Here is a 15,825-nt window from a genome sequence, read left to right as displayed (position 1 = left end):
CTGGCAGTGTTTATGTATTCCCTCTTTTATGTAATCTGTGCCGTACCCTGTAGAAACGTGTTTGATGCTTAGAGATAGGCTGTGGCTTGAGCTTCCTATCTGGCAAGTTGTAAGGAACAGATGAGATGACATTAGGCACCTTACACACTACAAGACGTATTTCTGTACATGACTTGACCATTTGATAGGAAAATTACAAACGAACTTGCTTATTGCCTTGAATTTATCTGACAATTCAGTATCAACCCGTTCAACGCTTTTGTAATTTGACTTTATTTCACACTGAAGCTTTTCTTTCTTCTAAAGAAATATTGCTGTATCGACCGAAGGATAGTGAAATTTTGAAGCTTTCACAAGTTGCATCGCCAGAAAATGCTTAGCCGTGCAACTGTCTGAGCCACCAGTATCCACTACCAAAAGAAATTTTACTCTATGCCCATTGGTCGGTATGTTAATCGTGAGAAAAAGAGAGATATATTTAAAAACAAAACGGTATATAAAAACTATTATAGCGATTGGATCTTACTTTGCTACTATTACCTAATTTAATCAGAAATGTTTACTAAGAAAGCTTTATTTTGTTTTGTATATTCAATATAAAATTTGCTATAAACCGCCACTTGTGTAATCTCGAATCAGAGCAGTAATTTCACAATAATGGGATCTACAGTATTTGAATGGAATATGATTGCCTCCCCCCTAAAATTCAAATATTCTTCTGAAACATTATTTCGATATTGTCTTAAAACTATTATTTGTAAAACATTTCTATTGGTAAAAGCAAATATCTGCAGGCTAAAACTTTCAACAGGTGTTCACGGTGATAGATAGCATAAGTACAAAAGAAATGGAAGGTCCTGACATCCATGCGTTTAATGTTTTTTTGTTTGTTGATTTTGAACTATGAATTCGGGAAGAGTACTAAATTTAGTTTGAAATAGTTGTGATATGTTCTAGGAGTTTCTAGATACCTCATTTTTGGATTCCTCATTTCTAGATTCCTCATTTCTAGATACCTCATTTCTAGACACCTCATTTCTAAATACCTCATTTCTAGATAACTCATTTTTATAGATACCTCATTTCTAGATACCTCATTTTTAGACACCTTATTTTAGATACCTCATTTCTAGATACCTCATTTCTAGACACCTCATTCGGAGGATATTCCAGCTACCGTCGCCTCAGCGTGGCGCCTCCGAGGATACGTCCTCCAGGGGATGCGGATAGGCCAAGAATGGTAGCACACATACTGTCGAGAGACTGTACACTGCACGTGGTAGGGATGTAACAAAGGCTCGCTAACACGTCCAACCCCCCACCGATTCGTTCCCCATCGGGGGCCATACGCGCTGTGATGGACCCTCGCACGGGTTCGGTGGGACATTATAGGCATACAAAAGGCCCCCACGCGGCTCGGCCTCCGACCTCGTACGAGAGGGGGATACTCGTGCGGGGCTCAAGGCGGTCGTGTCCAGCGACATACCGAACGTGAATATATGATCGTTTCGGATAAGGCGGGATTTCGGACAGAGGGATTGGTGAAGAGCCGATGCCTCATCCTGGCCATGGATAAAAGCCTTTCCTTGGTCAAGAGGTCCTTTAACAGGGAACTGGACGTTCTCGGACCTTCAGGACATCTGTATCAGACACCTCATTTCTAGATGCCTCATTTCTAGATACCTCATTTCTAGATACCTTATTTTTAGACACTGTCACGAGTCGAGTCTGTGACCTATTTCGACCAGTTTCTAGAAGCGAGTTCAAACCAGTGCCAGTGTCCAGCGTAAACAAGTTAATTTTAGATATCCAATCAAAGAAAAGGGTTAAGGGAAAAAATAGCACACGTCAGCTTCTAGAAGGTCAAAGTTACTAAAATACTTATCGGAGAAGGTTCCATGATTCTGAAACGTACGATTAAGAAAGGTATAAATTAAGGGAAAGTCAGTTAGACGGGGTCCTCGCTCAGTCCTCGATTAATAATGTTTATAAGTTTTCTGATATTAGCGGGTCCATTAGTTAAAGTTTTTATTAGTTGAAGTTGAAGTTATACTAAGTGAAGTTTCATGAATCATTTAAGTTTTATTTATGAAGTATTAAGTCAAGTTGTTATTGAATTGAGAAGTTAATTTGATGTGAACGTTGAAGAAGCATTATTAAAGAAGTTTTAAGAAAATACAGAGATATATGTTTCTTTCTTCATTTCATTGAATTGTCAAGTTTGATAATATAATCCCCGGCAAGTGTGTTGGTCACAGACACCTTATTTTTAGATACCTCATTTCTAGATACCTCATTTCTAGATACCTCATTTCTAGATACCTCATTTTTAGATACCTCATGTCTAGATACCTCATTTCTAGATACCTCATTTTTAGATACCTCATTTCTAGATACTTCATTTTTAGATACCTCATGTCTAGATACCTCATTTTTAGATACCTCATGTCTAGATACCTCATTTTTAGATACCTCATGTCTAGATACCTCATTTTTAGATACCTCATGTCTAGATACCTCATTTTTAGATACCTCATTTCTAGATACCTCATTTTTAGATACCTCATGTCTAGATACCTCATTTCTAGATACCTCATTTTTAGATACCTCATTTCTAGATACCTCATTTTTACACTCCTTATTTTTAGATACCTCATTTCTAGATACCTCATTTCAGGATAACTCATTTCTAGATACCTCATTTCTAGACACCTCATTTCTAGATTCCACATTTCTTGATACCTTATTTCATGATACCTTATTTTTAGATACCTCATTTCTAGATGCCTCATTTCTAAATACCTCATTTCTATAGATACCTCATTTCTAGATACCTCATTTCTAGATACCTCATTTCTACATACCTCATTTCTATAGATACCTCATTTCTAGATACCTCATTTCTAGATACCTTATTTTGTAGATACCTCATTTCTATCTACCTCATTTCTAAATACCTGATTTCTAGATAAGTCATTTCTAGTTACCTCATTTCTAGATACCTCATTTCTAGATACCTCATTTCTATATATACCTCATTTCTAGATACCTCATTTCTAGAGACCCCATTTCTAGATGCCTTATTTATAGATACCTCATTGATTTTGATAGTGGTGGGTCAAGTTGAACTATAACTTTAAATAAAGATACTAGGTTTTCAACATTTGTGGATTTTTTTATCTTAAAGAGCTTTAAAGATCCACGTGGGGAAAATTTTGAATAATCATATACGTAATACAAGTTTATATTCGTTTGCAACAGATTTCGCCACCGTATCAAAGTTGAATTTAAAAAATGATTTAAACTAAAAAGTTAAACGTGAATCTAAAACATACCATAACATTTCTATCTATTTTTAGCACGAAAAACAGTATAACGTTGCAAGATATTTCTTCTGGCTAAAGCTACGTGTAGACACACACACATAAAATCAATGCAGAGAACTTTCGACTCTACTTAACACTTTGTAACTTGCACTAGAGCAGCGATTCCCAAGTGGTCTATATAGACCCCCAGGGGTCTACGAAGACTTCCAAGGGGTCTACGAAAGTGAAAAAAAACAAATTGGGGGTCTATGAGATGTCCACGGGGGTCTACGATAATAGATTTCATTTAAGCACTTTGTGACTTTAATATTTACATCCTATTAGTTTAATTCTTCACACTAACATATAATGTGCGCATAAGTTAACTCTTTCTCTCCTAACTGACGATACCAGCGTTGATTCCACCAGAAGGGGGTAAATAATTACGGAGAGAACGAGTTAATCCTTTAAATATTTATCTTGCTATTCAAACGAAAAATTTTTGTTGTATTTAATTTCAATAATTATTTAAATAACTTAATTTTGTCTACATGTAAGTAATGTTTAGCCAAACCTAATGTCAACTGTATAGCGTTGATTAGTTAAATTTGTTCATTCCTTCCTTATCAAACATGCCAATTGCCTCTTTATGACGATATGAAACTAATTACGCTTGAGAAGAGAATCAACTGAGACAATGTCACCCTGATAAAAAAATTAGAAAAACTTTCGAACATTCAAAGATACAGTTCAGAACAGACCCACAAAATCTCTTCGACATCATATAGAGAAGATGATGGTTTGTGGGTGTCTTACACTATCTGTTTACTTATAGCAAAATAGGCGCTTGGCTACCGAACCTGGGCTCCTGGATTCGAATCTCTGTGAATTTTTAATTTCATGATTTTTAAGGCTCCCCTGAGTCCACCCAACTCTAATGGGTACCTGACTTATGTTAGGAAAAGTAAAGGCGGTTGGTCGTTGTGCTTCCCACATGACACCATGCTAATTAACCGTTGGTCAAAGAAACAGATAATCTTAACACCATCACAAGGTCTGAAAGTGAAACTTAACTTTTTTATGACAAAACACGTAAAACATTAAAGGTAAAACATTGATTTTACCAGCCGTTGTAGTTGTAAAAACTGTTTTACACAAACCTACACCTGATATTAAAATAACTGCTTTAAGCAACACTACAGTTCAAGGACACGTCGGTGGCATGAGTTATAAAATTAAAAGCTTATTGTGTAATTCTTTGCAAACGACATATATACAGTTTGGGATCAGCGGTGTCATAGGCTATGACAGGGTGTAGTGATGTGTGTTGCAAACTGCATTAGGGTCGCCGTCTCCTTATTTTTACTCAGGATTGACCCACAAAACCTTTCCCATGTTTGAATATAGTTGCAAAGCAGGAGAGTTTTGAATTCAGTTTTACTTCGGCTAGGTGGGTAGCCAGCCAAGGCTAATGAGCCCTTCATGCTTGACGCTTACTGGCTTCGCCCCTTCTCCTGATAGTGATAACATGTTTGCGGACTCAATATATGAGCAACACTTGAAAGATCAAGAAATACGCCAGAAACTGCTCTTTGCGAAAACTTTATTAATTAATTAATATTTAATGTTTGAAGCACTACTTCATTGAACAACAAATTCCTGTTTGAAACACAACATCTGTAGCAACGGATGATAAACCAGCAAAAAGACATTTCCAGTTTGATTGGTGATTCCAGCAGTACATATTAATTTTTATTTTAATTGGTTTCAATTTGAATTTTATCAATAAAAAAAAAAGATAGATCTCTATAATTTAATATGTAGCTTTAAATTACTTTTTCACTTTTCAACTCACTACAGATAGAAATTAGTTGTAAAACAATGTTGATGAATTTGAAAAAAAATGCAAGTTAAACAGGGGGTCTACCAAAAACCAGAAAACAAGGCAAGGGGTCTACGAGAGAAAAAAGTTTGGGAACCACTGCACTAGAGCATGGAATGGGTTGCCTGAGCTAGCCAGGAAAACCAGTGACTTGGCAGAACTTAAGTCATTGGTTAATATGCAGGATTGAATGTATGACGCTTAGGACGTAATCATCTTCTTATTTGAAGTAACGTCTGTATTATATAAGATAAGATAAAACGTACTCAATACTTATCTTGCACCAAGACGTACTCAACACTTTTCAACTCGCATCAAGACGCACTCAACACTTTTCAACTTGCATCAAGACGCACTCAACACTTTTCAACTCGCATCAAGACGTACTCAACACTTTTCAACTCGCATCAAGACGTACTCAACACTTTTCAACTTGCATCAAGACGCACTCAACACTTTTCAACTTGCATCAAGACGTACTCAACACTTTTCAACTTGCATCAAGACGCACTCAACACTTTTCAACTTGCATCAAGACGTACTCAACACTTTTCAACTCGCATCAAGACGTACTCAACACTTTTCAACTCGCATCAAGACGCACTCAACACTTTTCAACTTGCATCAAGACGTACTCAACACTTTTCAACTCGCATCAAGACGTACTCAACACTTTTCAACTCGCATCAAGACGTACTCAACACTTTTCAACTTGCATCAAGACGCACTCAACACTTTTCAACTTGCATCAAGACGCACTCAACACTTTTCAACTTGCATCAAGACGCACTCAACACTTTTCAACTCTTATCAAGACGAACTCAACACTTTTCTACTTGCATCAAGACACACTCAACACTTTTCTACTTGCATCAAGACGTACTCAACACTTTTAAACTTGCATCAAGACCCACTCAACACTTTTCTACTTGCATCAAGACGCACTCAACACTTTTCTACTTGCATCAAGACCCACTCAACACTTTTCTACTTGCATCAAGACGTACTCAACACTTTTCAACTTGCATCAAGACCCACTCAACACTTTTCTACTTGCATCAAGACCCACTCAACACTTTTCAACTCACATCAAGACGTACTCAACACTTTTCTACTCGCATCAAGACGTACTCAACACTTTTCAACTCGCATCAAGACGTACTCAACACTTTTCTACTTGCATCAAGACGTACTCAACACTTTTCAACTCGCATCAAGACGTACTCAACACTTTTCAACTTGCATCAAGACGTACTCAACACTTTTCTACTTGCATCAAGACCCACTCAACACTTTTCTACTTGCATCAAGACGTACTCAACACTTTTCAACTCGCATCAAGACGTACTCAACACTTTTCAACTCGCATCAAGACGTACTCAACACTTTTCAACTCGCATCAAGACGTACTCAACACTTTTCTACTCGCATCAAGACGTACTCAACACTTTTCAACTCGCATCAAGACGTACTCAACACTTTTCTACTTGCATCAAGACGTACTCAACACTTTTCAACTCGCATCAAGACGTACTCAACACTTTTCAACTCGCATCAAGACGCACTCAACACTTTTCAACTCTTATCAAGACGTACTCAACACTTTTCTACTTGCATCAAGACGTACTCAACACTTTTCAACTTGCATCAAGACGTACTCAACACTTTTCAACTTGCATCAAGACCCACTCAACACTTTTCAACTCACATCAAGACCCACTCAACACTTTTCTACTTGCATCAAGACGCACTCAACGTTTTCTACTTGCATCAAGACCCACTCAACACTTTTCAACTCGCATCAAGACGTACTCAACACTTTTCAACTCGCATCAAGACGTACTCAACACTTTTCAACTCGCATCAAGACGCACTCAACACTTTTCTACTTGCATCAAGACCCACTCAACACTTTTTTACTTGCATCAAGACGCTCTCAATACTTTTCAACTCGCATCAAGACGTACTCAACACTTTTCAACTTGCATCAAGACGCACTCAACACTTTTCAACTCTTATCAATACGTACTCAACACTTTTCTACTTGCATCAAGACGTACTCAACACTTTTCAACTTGCATCAAGACGTACTCAACACTTTTCAACTCTTATCAAGACGTACTCAACACTTTTCAACTTGCATCAAGACGTACTCAACACTTTTCAACTTGCATCAAGACGTACTCAACACTTTTCAACTCGCATCAAGACCCACTCAACACTTTTCAACTTGCATCAAGACCCACTCAACACTTTTCAACTCGCATCAAGACGTACTCAACACTTTTCAACTCGCATCAAGACGTACTCAACACTTTTCAACTCTTATCAAGACGTACTCAACACTTTTCTGCTCACATCAAGACGTACTCAACACTTTTCTACTTGCATCAAGACGTACTCAACACTTTTCTACTTGCATCAAGACGTACTCAACACTTTTCAACTTGCATCAAGACGTACTCAACACTTTTCAACTCACATCAAGACGTACTCAACACTTTTCTACTTGCATCAAGACCCACTCAACACTTTTCAACTTGCATCAAGACGTACTCAACACTTTTCTACTTGCATCAAAACGTACTCAACACTTTTCTACTTGCATCAAGACCCACTCAACACTTTTCTACTTGCATCAAGACGTACTCAACACTTTTCAACTTGCATCAAGACGTACTCAACACTTTTCTACTTGCATCAAGACCCACTCAACACTTTTCTACTTGCATCAAGACGTACTCAACACTTTTCTACTTGCATCAAGACGTACTCAACACTTTTCTACTTGCATCAAGACGTACTCAACACTTTTCTACTTGCATCAAGACCCACTTAACACTTTTCTACTTGCATCAAGACGTACTCAACACTTTTCAACTCGCATCAAGACGTACTCAACACTTTTCTACTTGCATCAAGACCCACTCAACACTTTTCTACTTGCATTAAGACGTACTCAACACTTTTCTACTTGCATCAAGACGTACTCAACACTTTTCAACTCGCATCAAGACGTACTCAACACTTTTCTGCTCGCATCAAGACGTACTCAACACTTTTCTGCTCGCATCAAGACGTACTCAACACTTTTCTGCTCGCATCAAGACGCACTCAACACTTTTCTGCTCGCATCAAGACGTACTCAACACTTTTCAACTTGCATCAAGACGTACTCAACACTTTTGTGCTCGCATCAAGACGTACTGAAAACTTTTCAACTTGCATCAAGACGTACTCAACACTTTTCTACTCGCATCAAGACGTACTCAACACTTTTCTACTCGCATCAAGACGTACTCAACACCTTTCTACTCGCATCAAGACGTACTCAACACTTTTCAACTTGCATCAAGACGTACTCAACACTTTTCAACTTGCATCAAGACGTACTCAACACTTTTCAACTCGCATCAAAACCCACTCAACACTTTTCTACTTGCATCAAGACCCACTCAACACTTTTCAACTCGCATCAAGACGTACTCAACACTTTTCTACTTGCATCAAGACCCACTCAACACTTTTCAACTTGCATCAAGACCCACTCAACACTTTTCAACTTGCATCAAGACGCACTCAACACTTTTCTACTTGCATCAAGACGCACTCAACACTTTTTAACTCACATCAAGACGCACTCAACACTTTTCAACTCGCATCAAGACGCACTCAACACTTTTCAACTCGCATCAAGACGTACTCAACACTTTTCTACTCGCATCAAGACGTACTCAACATTTTTCAACTTGCATCAAGACGCACTCAACACTTTTCAACTTGCATCAAGACGCACTCAACACTTTTCAACTCACATCAAGACGCACTCAACACTTTTCAACTCGCATCAAGACGTACTCAACACTTTTCTACTTGCATCAAGACGTACTCAACACTTTTCTACTTGCATGAAGACGTACTCAACACTTTTCTACTTGCATCAAGACGTACTCAACCCTTTTCTACTTGCATCAAGACGTACTCAACACTTTTCTACTTGCATCAAGACGTACTCAACACTTTTTAACTCGCATCAAGACGTACTCAACACTTTTCTACTTGCATCAAGACGCACTCAACACTTTTCTACTTGCATCAAGACCCACTCAACACTTTTCTACTTGCATCAAGACGCACTCAACACTTTTCTACTTGCATGAAGACGTACTCAACACTTTTCTACTTGCATCAAGACGCACTCAACACTTTTCAACTCACATCAAGACGTACTCAACACTTTTTAACTTGCATCAAGACGCACTCAACACTTTTCAACTCGCATTAAGACGTACTCAACACTTTTCTGCTTGCATCAAGACTCACTCAACACTTTTCTACTCGCATCAAGACGTACTCAACACTTTTCTACTTGCATCAAGACGTACTCAACACTTTTCTACTTGCATCAAGACGTACTCAACACTTTTCTGCTCGCATCAAGACCCACTCAACACTTTTCAACTTGCATCAAGACCCACTCAACATTTTTCTACTTGCATCAAGACGTACTCAACACTTTTCTACTTGCATCAAGACGTACTCAACACTTTTCAACTTGCATCAAGACGTACTCAACACTTTTCTACTCGCATCAAGACGTACTCAACACCTTTCTACTCGCATCAAGACGTACTCAACACTTTTCAACTTGCATCAAGACGTACTCAACACTTTTCAACTTGCATCAAGACGTACTCAACACTTTTCAACTCGCATCAAAACCCACTCAACACTTTTCTACTTGCATCAAGACCCACTCAACACTTTTTAACTCGCATCAAGACGTACTCAACACTTTTCTACTTGCATCAAGACCCACTCAACACTTTTCAACTTGCATCAAGACCCACTCAACACTTTTCAACTTGCATCAAGACGCACTCAACACTTTTCTACTTGCATCAAGACGCACTCAACACTTTTTAACTCACATCAAGACGCACTCAACACTTTTCAACTCGCATCAAGACGCACTCAACACTTTTCAACTCGCATCAAGACGTACTCAACACTTTTCTACTCGCATCAAGACGTACTCAACATTTTTCAACTTGCATCAAGACGCACTCAACACTTTTCAACTTGCATCAAGACGCACTCAACACTTTTCAACTCACATCAAGACGCACTCAACACTTTTCAACTCGCATCAAGACGTACTCAACACTTTTCTACTTGCATCAAGACGTACTCAACACTTTTCTACTTGCATGAAGACGTACTCAACACTTTTCTACTTGCATCAAGACGTACTCAACCCTTTTCTACTTGCATCAAGACGTACTCAACACTTTTCTACTTGCATCAAGACGTACTCAACACTTTTTAACTCGCATCAAGACGTACTCAACACTTTTCTACTTGCATCAAGACGCACTCAACACTTTTCTACTTGCATCAAGACCCACTCAACACTTTTCTACTTGCATCAAGACGCACTCAACACTTTTCTACTTGCATCAAGACGTACTCAACACTTTTCTACTTGCATCAAGACGCACTCAACACTTTTCAACTCACATCAAGACGTACTCAACACTTTTTAACTTGCATCAAGACGCACTCAACACTTTTCAACTCGCATCAAGACGTACTCAACACTTTTCTGCTTGCATCAAGACTCACTCAACACTTTTCTACTCGCATCAAGACGTACTCAACACTTTTCTACTTGCATCAAGACGTACTCAACACTTTTCTACTTGCATCAAGACGTACTCAACACTTTTCTGCTCGCATCAAGACCCACTCAACACTTTTCTACTCGCATCAAGACGTACTCAACACTTTTCTACTTGCATCAAGACGTACTCAACACTTTTCTACTTGCATCAAGACGTACTCAACACTTTTCTACTTGCATCAAGACGTACTCAACACTTTTCAACTTGCATCAAGACGTACTCAACACTTTTCTACTTGCATCAAGACGTACTCAACACTTTTCAACTTGCATCAAGACGTACTCAACACTTTTCTACTTGCATCAAGACGTACTCAACACTTTTCTACTTGCATCAAGACGTACTTAACACTTTTCTACTCGCATCAAGACGTACTCAACACTTTTCTGCTTGCATCAAGACTCACTCAACATTTTTCTACTTGCATCAAGACGCACTCAACACTTTTCAACTCACATCAAGACGTACTCAACACTTTTTAACTTGCATCAAGACGCACTCAACACTTTTCTACTTGCATCAAGACGTACTCAACACTTTTCTACTTGCATCAAGACGTACTCAACACTTTTCTACTCGCATCAAGACCCACTCAACACTTTTCTACTTGCATCAAGACCCACTCAACACTTTTCAACTCGCATCAAGACGTACTCAACACTTTTCAACTCGCATCAAGACGTACTCAACACTTTTCTACTTGCATCAAGACGTACTCAACACTTTTCTACTCGCATCAAGACGTACTCAACACTTTTCAACTCGCATCAAGACGTACTCAACACTTTTCTACTTGCATCAAGACCCACTCAACACTTTTCTACTCGCATCAAGACGTACTCAACACTTTTCAACTCGCATCAAGACGTACTCAACACTTTTCTACTCGCATCAAGACGTACTCAACACTTTTCAACTCGCATCAAGACGTACTCAACACTTTTCTACTCGCATCAAGACGTACTCAACACTTTTTAACTTGCATCAAGACGCACTTAACACTTTTGAACTTGCATATAACCGTACTCAAATGTCCGAACATACAATATTCTCTGGTGTTTATAAGATACCCAATCGAGTCTCCACTGTAGCAGAACTGTTAGTACCTTCTTAAACATCACGTGACAATACCATGTCTTTGTTTCTAGACCTGCATGTGGTGATTTACGGTGTTGTTGTGCCAAATATGGAAAAGCTCCAGACCTTTGTTAACAGATGCCTTCGCCGGATGTTAGGAATTAGGTGGGCAGAAACGATAACTACTATCGATTTGTGGGAGAGAACTAGACAAAAGCCCATAGCCCAAGACATCACAAAATGAAAATGGAGCTGGATAGGACACACCCTGCGAAAATCAGCTACCAATGTTGAAAGGCAGGCACTTAACTGGAACCCACAAGGAAAGAGGAAGATGGGCAGACCCAAGCAAACCTGGAAGAGGTCAGTCATCAGTGAAGCTGAGGGTACTTGAATGACATGGGGGCAAATGAAGAAAGCTGCTCAGAACCGAGTTCGGTGGAGAAGTGTGGTTGGGGCCCTATGCTCCCCTGGGAGTGCACAGGATTAAGTCAGTGTGCCTAATTTGTGATGACTTAAGTTCAGGTTGTGTTTATAATACAATGTTTATTTTTCCTTTCTGTATGTATAACGACAATAACTGAATCGCTTGCGGGAAAATGAAATGACTAAAACAAAACGAATAAACTCTATACGTCTTTCTTATCTTTTAATGAAATATTTTAAAATATTAACTCTTTTTCTCACACCCCAGCACTACCTGAGAAATATTTGCACAAAACCACTGAAAAATAGGCCTAAACCCATAGCGTGATATCTCTAAAATATACTGATACCATTGAAGAAAGGAGCTTCTCTATCTTCTTAAAACTTACACTTTACTTTCATTTATAATTGACTTTAAAGATATAAAGTACTCAAAGACTTATTATGACTTATGGACCCGCTACAACTCAAGGAACAGTTACAACTCAGGGACCTGCTACAACTTAATAACCTCAGAAGTTCAAGGAACTGGACTAACTCTCATTCCACGAATTTTAACATTTTTAGATCATCTTTTTCTAAAATTCAAGAAACATCTATCTATATATATAATTCTCTTCATGGTTCAAGAGTTTGGACACGCAAGCAAGAAGTAAGGGAAAGATCACTTTTTTATTTCTGTAAGTCGGACAAAACTAGAGTTACGCCAGGAAAAAAAAAGAGGGGGTGGGGGAGAACAAGTTGTATTTACCCGTCACTAAATAGCAGGGTCAGACCATTGTGACCAAGAAAGATCAATATTTTTTTTTATTTCTACCTCACGTAGAGGCGAAAAAAGACGCAGGGGGGGGGGGGAGAGCAAGCAATCTACTCTGTATTCACCCGTCACAAAAAAAAACAGAGCCGGACTCAACCATTGTGGGGTCCTATGTGGAACGGATTTCGCGTGGCCAAGTTTAGGTAGGGATAAGGATAATAAGTGAAATTTGAGAGTTTGTACTAGAAAATAAATTCGTCTTTACATTTTATTCATTCTTTACTACGTACAGAACTATTTTAAGAGGCATGCGTGTAGCAAAGTCATACAGTATATCATAAAAATATTTCATGAGATTTGTATGAGTTTTCAAAAGATTTTTTATAATTTCCGAAGATTCCAAGAATTTTTAATTGTTGTTGTATTTTTAAATCACTATATCCCCACAAATATACACTTGTACTTAATGTGCAGTATTTTACTTTTTACACTCGTGCATAGTGTTTCTTAAATGTGAAACTATCTTACTAGTTGTTACCCCTAAGACTGCTGTCAAATTACAGTAAGTCAACATTGACCAGTGATTATACTTGTTTAGTTTCCACAAAAAATACTTGCTCACTGAATGAGACAATTTATGTTCTGGAAGTTAAATGTCGGGACGAGGGAAACCTGCCCTTGTGGAGCATCACCAGAGAATGCTGACCATGTCCTTCAATGGTGCATACTAAATCAAGGGACCCGAACAAGACTCTCCAAAGTCTATTCGGAGAACTGCCTGATCTGGAAACCACTACGCAATTCATCTCAGATATAGGATTACTGATCTAAACCCTCCAACATGTAAAATGAAAACAAAGAAGAGGAAGAACTAATGTATGTGTACCCAAATAGTGTGAACAGCAGCAAAGGTTTTTTAAGTGTGGAAACACAGCTTCTGGCACCCATAAAACTCCCGTGGTAGTGCTGACTGGAACTTCTCTTTGCTTTGAGTTATGTCCTCTGGAGATGAATCGGCTTCTCTTAATAAGTGTTGTACTTTTAATCATTTCACTAAAGATAGTTTCACCTTTCAGCAAAGGAAAATGACAAAAGCTATTTTTGTTTGCTTGCCAGTAGAAATGTAAATGCCTCGTGTGGATGGATTTAACATGCACTTACATTTCATATGTAAACAATCAATTGCAATTCTATACGTAAGAAAAATGAAATTTTGTCATCTACTCTTCATTAAAAATATTGGTAACAAAGTCACAGTCAATGTCCTTCAAGTAACATAACAATTTCATCCTTAAGACTTTATATTCTTCTCATTTGCGTTGCCCATGCTAAGATGGCGGATACATTGGATTATTTATTCATAAATCAGAACTACTCGTGATTAACTCCCCTGGTTCTACTTCATTTCAATTTTGTTGTCGGCCTATATACAGCTTTATGCAAACTTTCTTGTTTCAAGTTTATGATTCTCAGTCAAAGATCGAGCTCCATCAGTTGTTACGCTTGCCATCTTGTTCCAAGCCTACCCAACACTCAGACATTGTGTCTTGAATTGAGTGTATTGATGTATAGCCAATAAGTATAATCTTCGTTTACTTAAAACTTTTTTTTAATGAGAAAGTTTCAATAATTAATATAGATATTTTTTTTTTTATATTTGCATTTTTATATCTCTATACTGTGGGCACACCTGATTTCTGTAGGTGTCGGCCGGTGGGGCGCTTAAAACACCTCGGTGGGCCGCATGTCGCCCGCGGGTCGTAATTTGTCCACCCCTGTCCTACATAGATCACACTCAATAGCAAGAATTACCAAATATTTAAATCTATCTACGATAATTTTTGAGCTAAAATAATTCTTCATTAGTTTGAGGCGCTAGAAGCTTCTTTCATCAGATTCCAAAATTACGCGATAATGCCGTTTTTTTATCGCGCGTGAGATTGACATTTTCCATATTGAATGACACCCCAAAATGACAATTTTTGTCTTAATATTTCAGGAGATTTGTATGACTTTTCTAAAGAAATCTGTTATAAGTTATACAATGATTTAATTTAAAAATGTATACACCTAGAATTAGCGCGGGTCCTTTAAAAGTGCGGGGCCCAATGCGGTCGCATAGGTTGCAGTGGCCTATTTCCGGCCCTTCAAAATAGAGGCATATCTTACGCCGTGGGTTGACTATAAAAATAATTCTCTTCAGGGCTCAACATTTTGGACGGAAAAGAAGTAAAGGAAAGATCACTCTTTTATTTCTGCATGTCGGAATAGAGTTACCACACGTAACTTTAGATGCGAAAAAAAAAAAAAGAGTGGGGGAACAATTAGTATTTAACCATCATTAAATATAAATAAAATAAAATAAATATTGTGACCTAGAAGTCATTGAAAGATCACTCTTTTATTTCTGAAAGTCGGACTAGAGTTACCCTCTGAACTTTAGCGGTGAAAAAAAGAGGGGAAGTGAGAACAAGTAGACTACTCTGTATTCCTCCGTCACTAAATAGTAGGGCCGGACTCAACCGTTGTGGGGCTTTATAAGAAACGGAATTGAAAGGGCCAAGTTTGGGTAGGGATACGAATAATATGTGAAAATTAAAAGTTTGTATTAAAAAATAAATTCTTCTTTGCATTTTATTTATTCTTTATTCTTTATTACCTATAGAATTACTTTACGAACCTTGCGCGTAGCTA

General features: G+C 38.1%; 1 protein-coding gene across 1 annotated transcript in view; it reads left to right on the top strand.

The window, feature by feature from the left end:
* The window catches only part of LOC106072770 (alpha-(1,3)-fucosyltransferase C-like), a 32,565-nt gene that overhangs the window by 715 nt on the left and 16,025 nt on the right, over window positions 1-15,825 (top strand). The window lies entirely within an intron of this gene.

Source organism: Biomphalaria glabrata, chromosome 14 (genome assembly GCF_947242115.1).
Source record: "Biomphalaria glabrata chromosome 14, xgBioGlab47.1, whole genome shotgun sequence".
Lineage (NCBI taxonomy): Eukaryota > Metazoa > Mollusca > Gastropoda > Planorbidae > Biomphalaria > Biomphalaria glabrata.
This window is presented reverse-complemented; position numbering and strand designations above follow the sequence as displayed.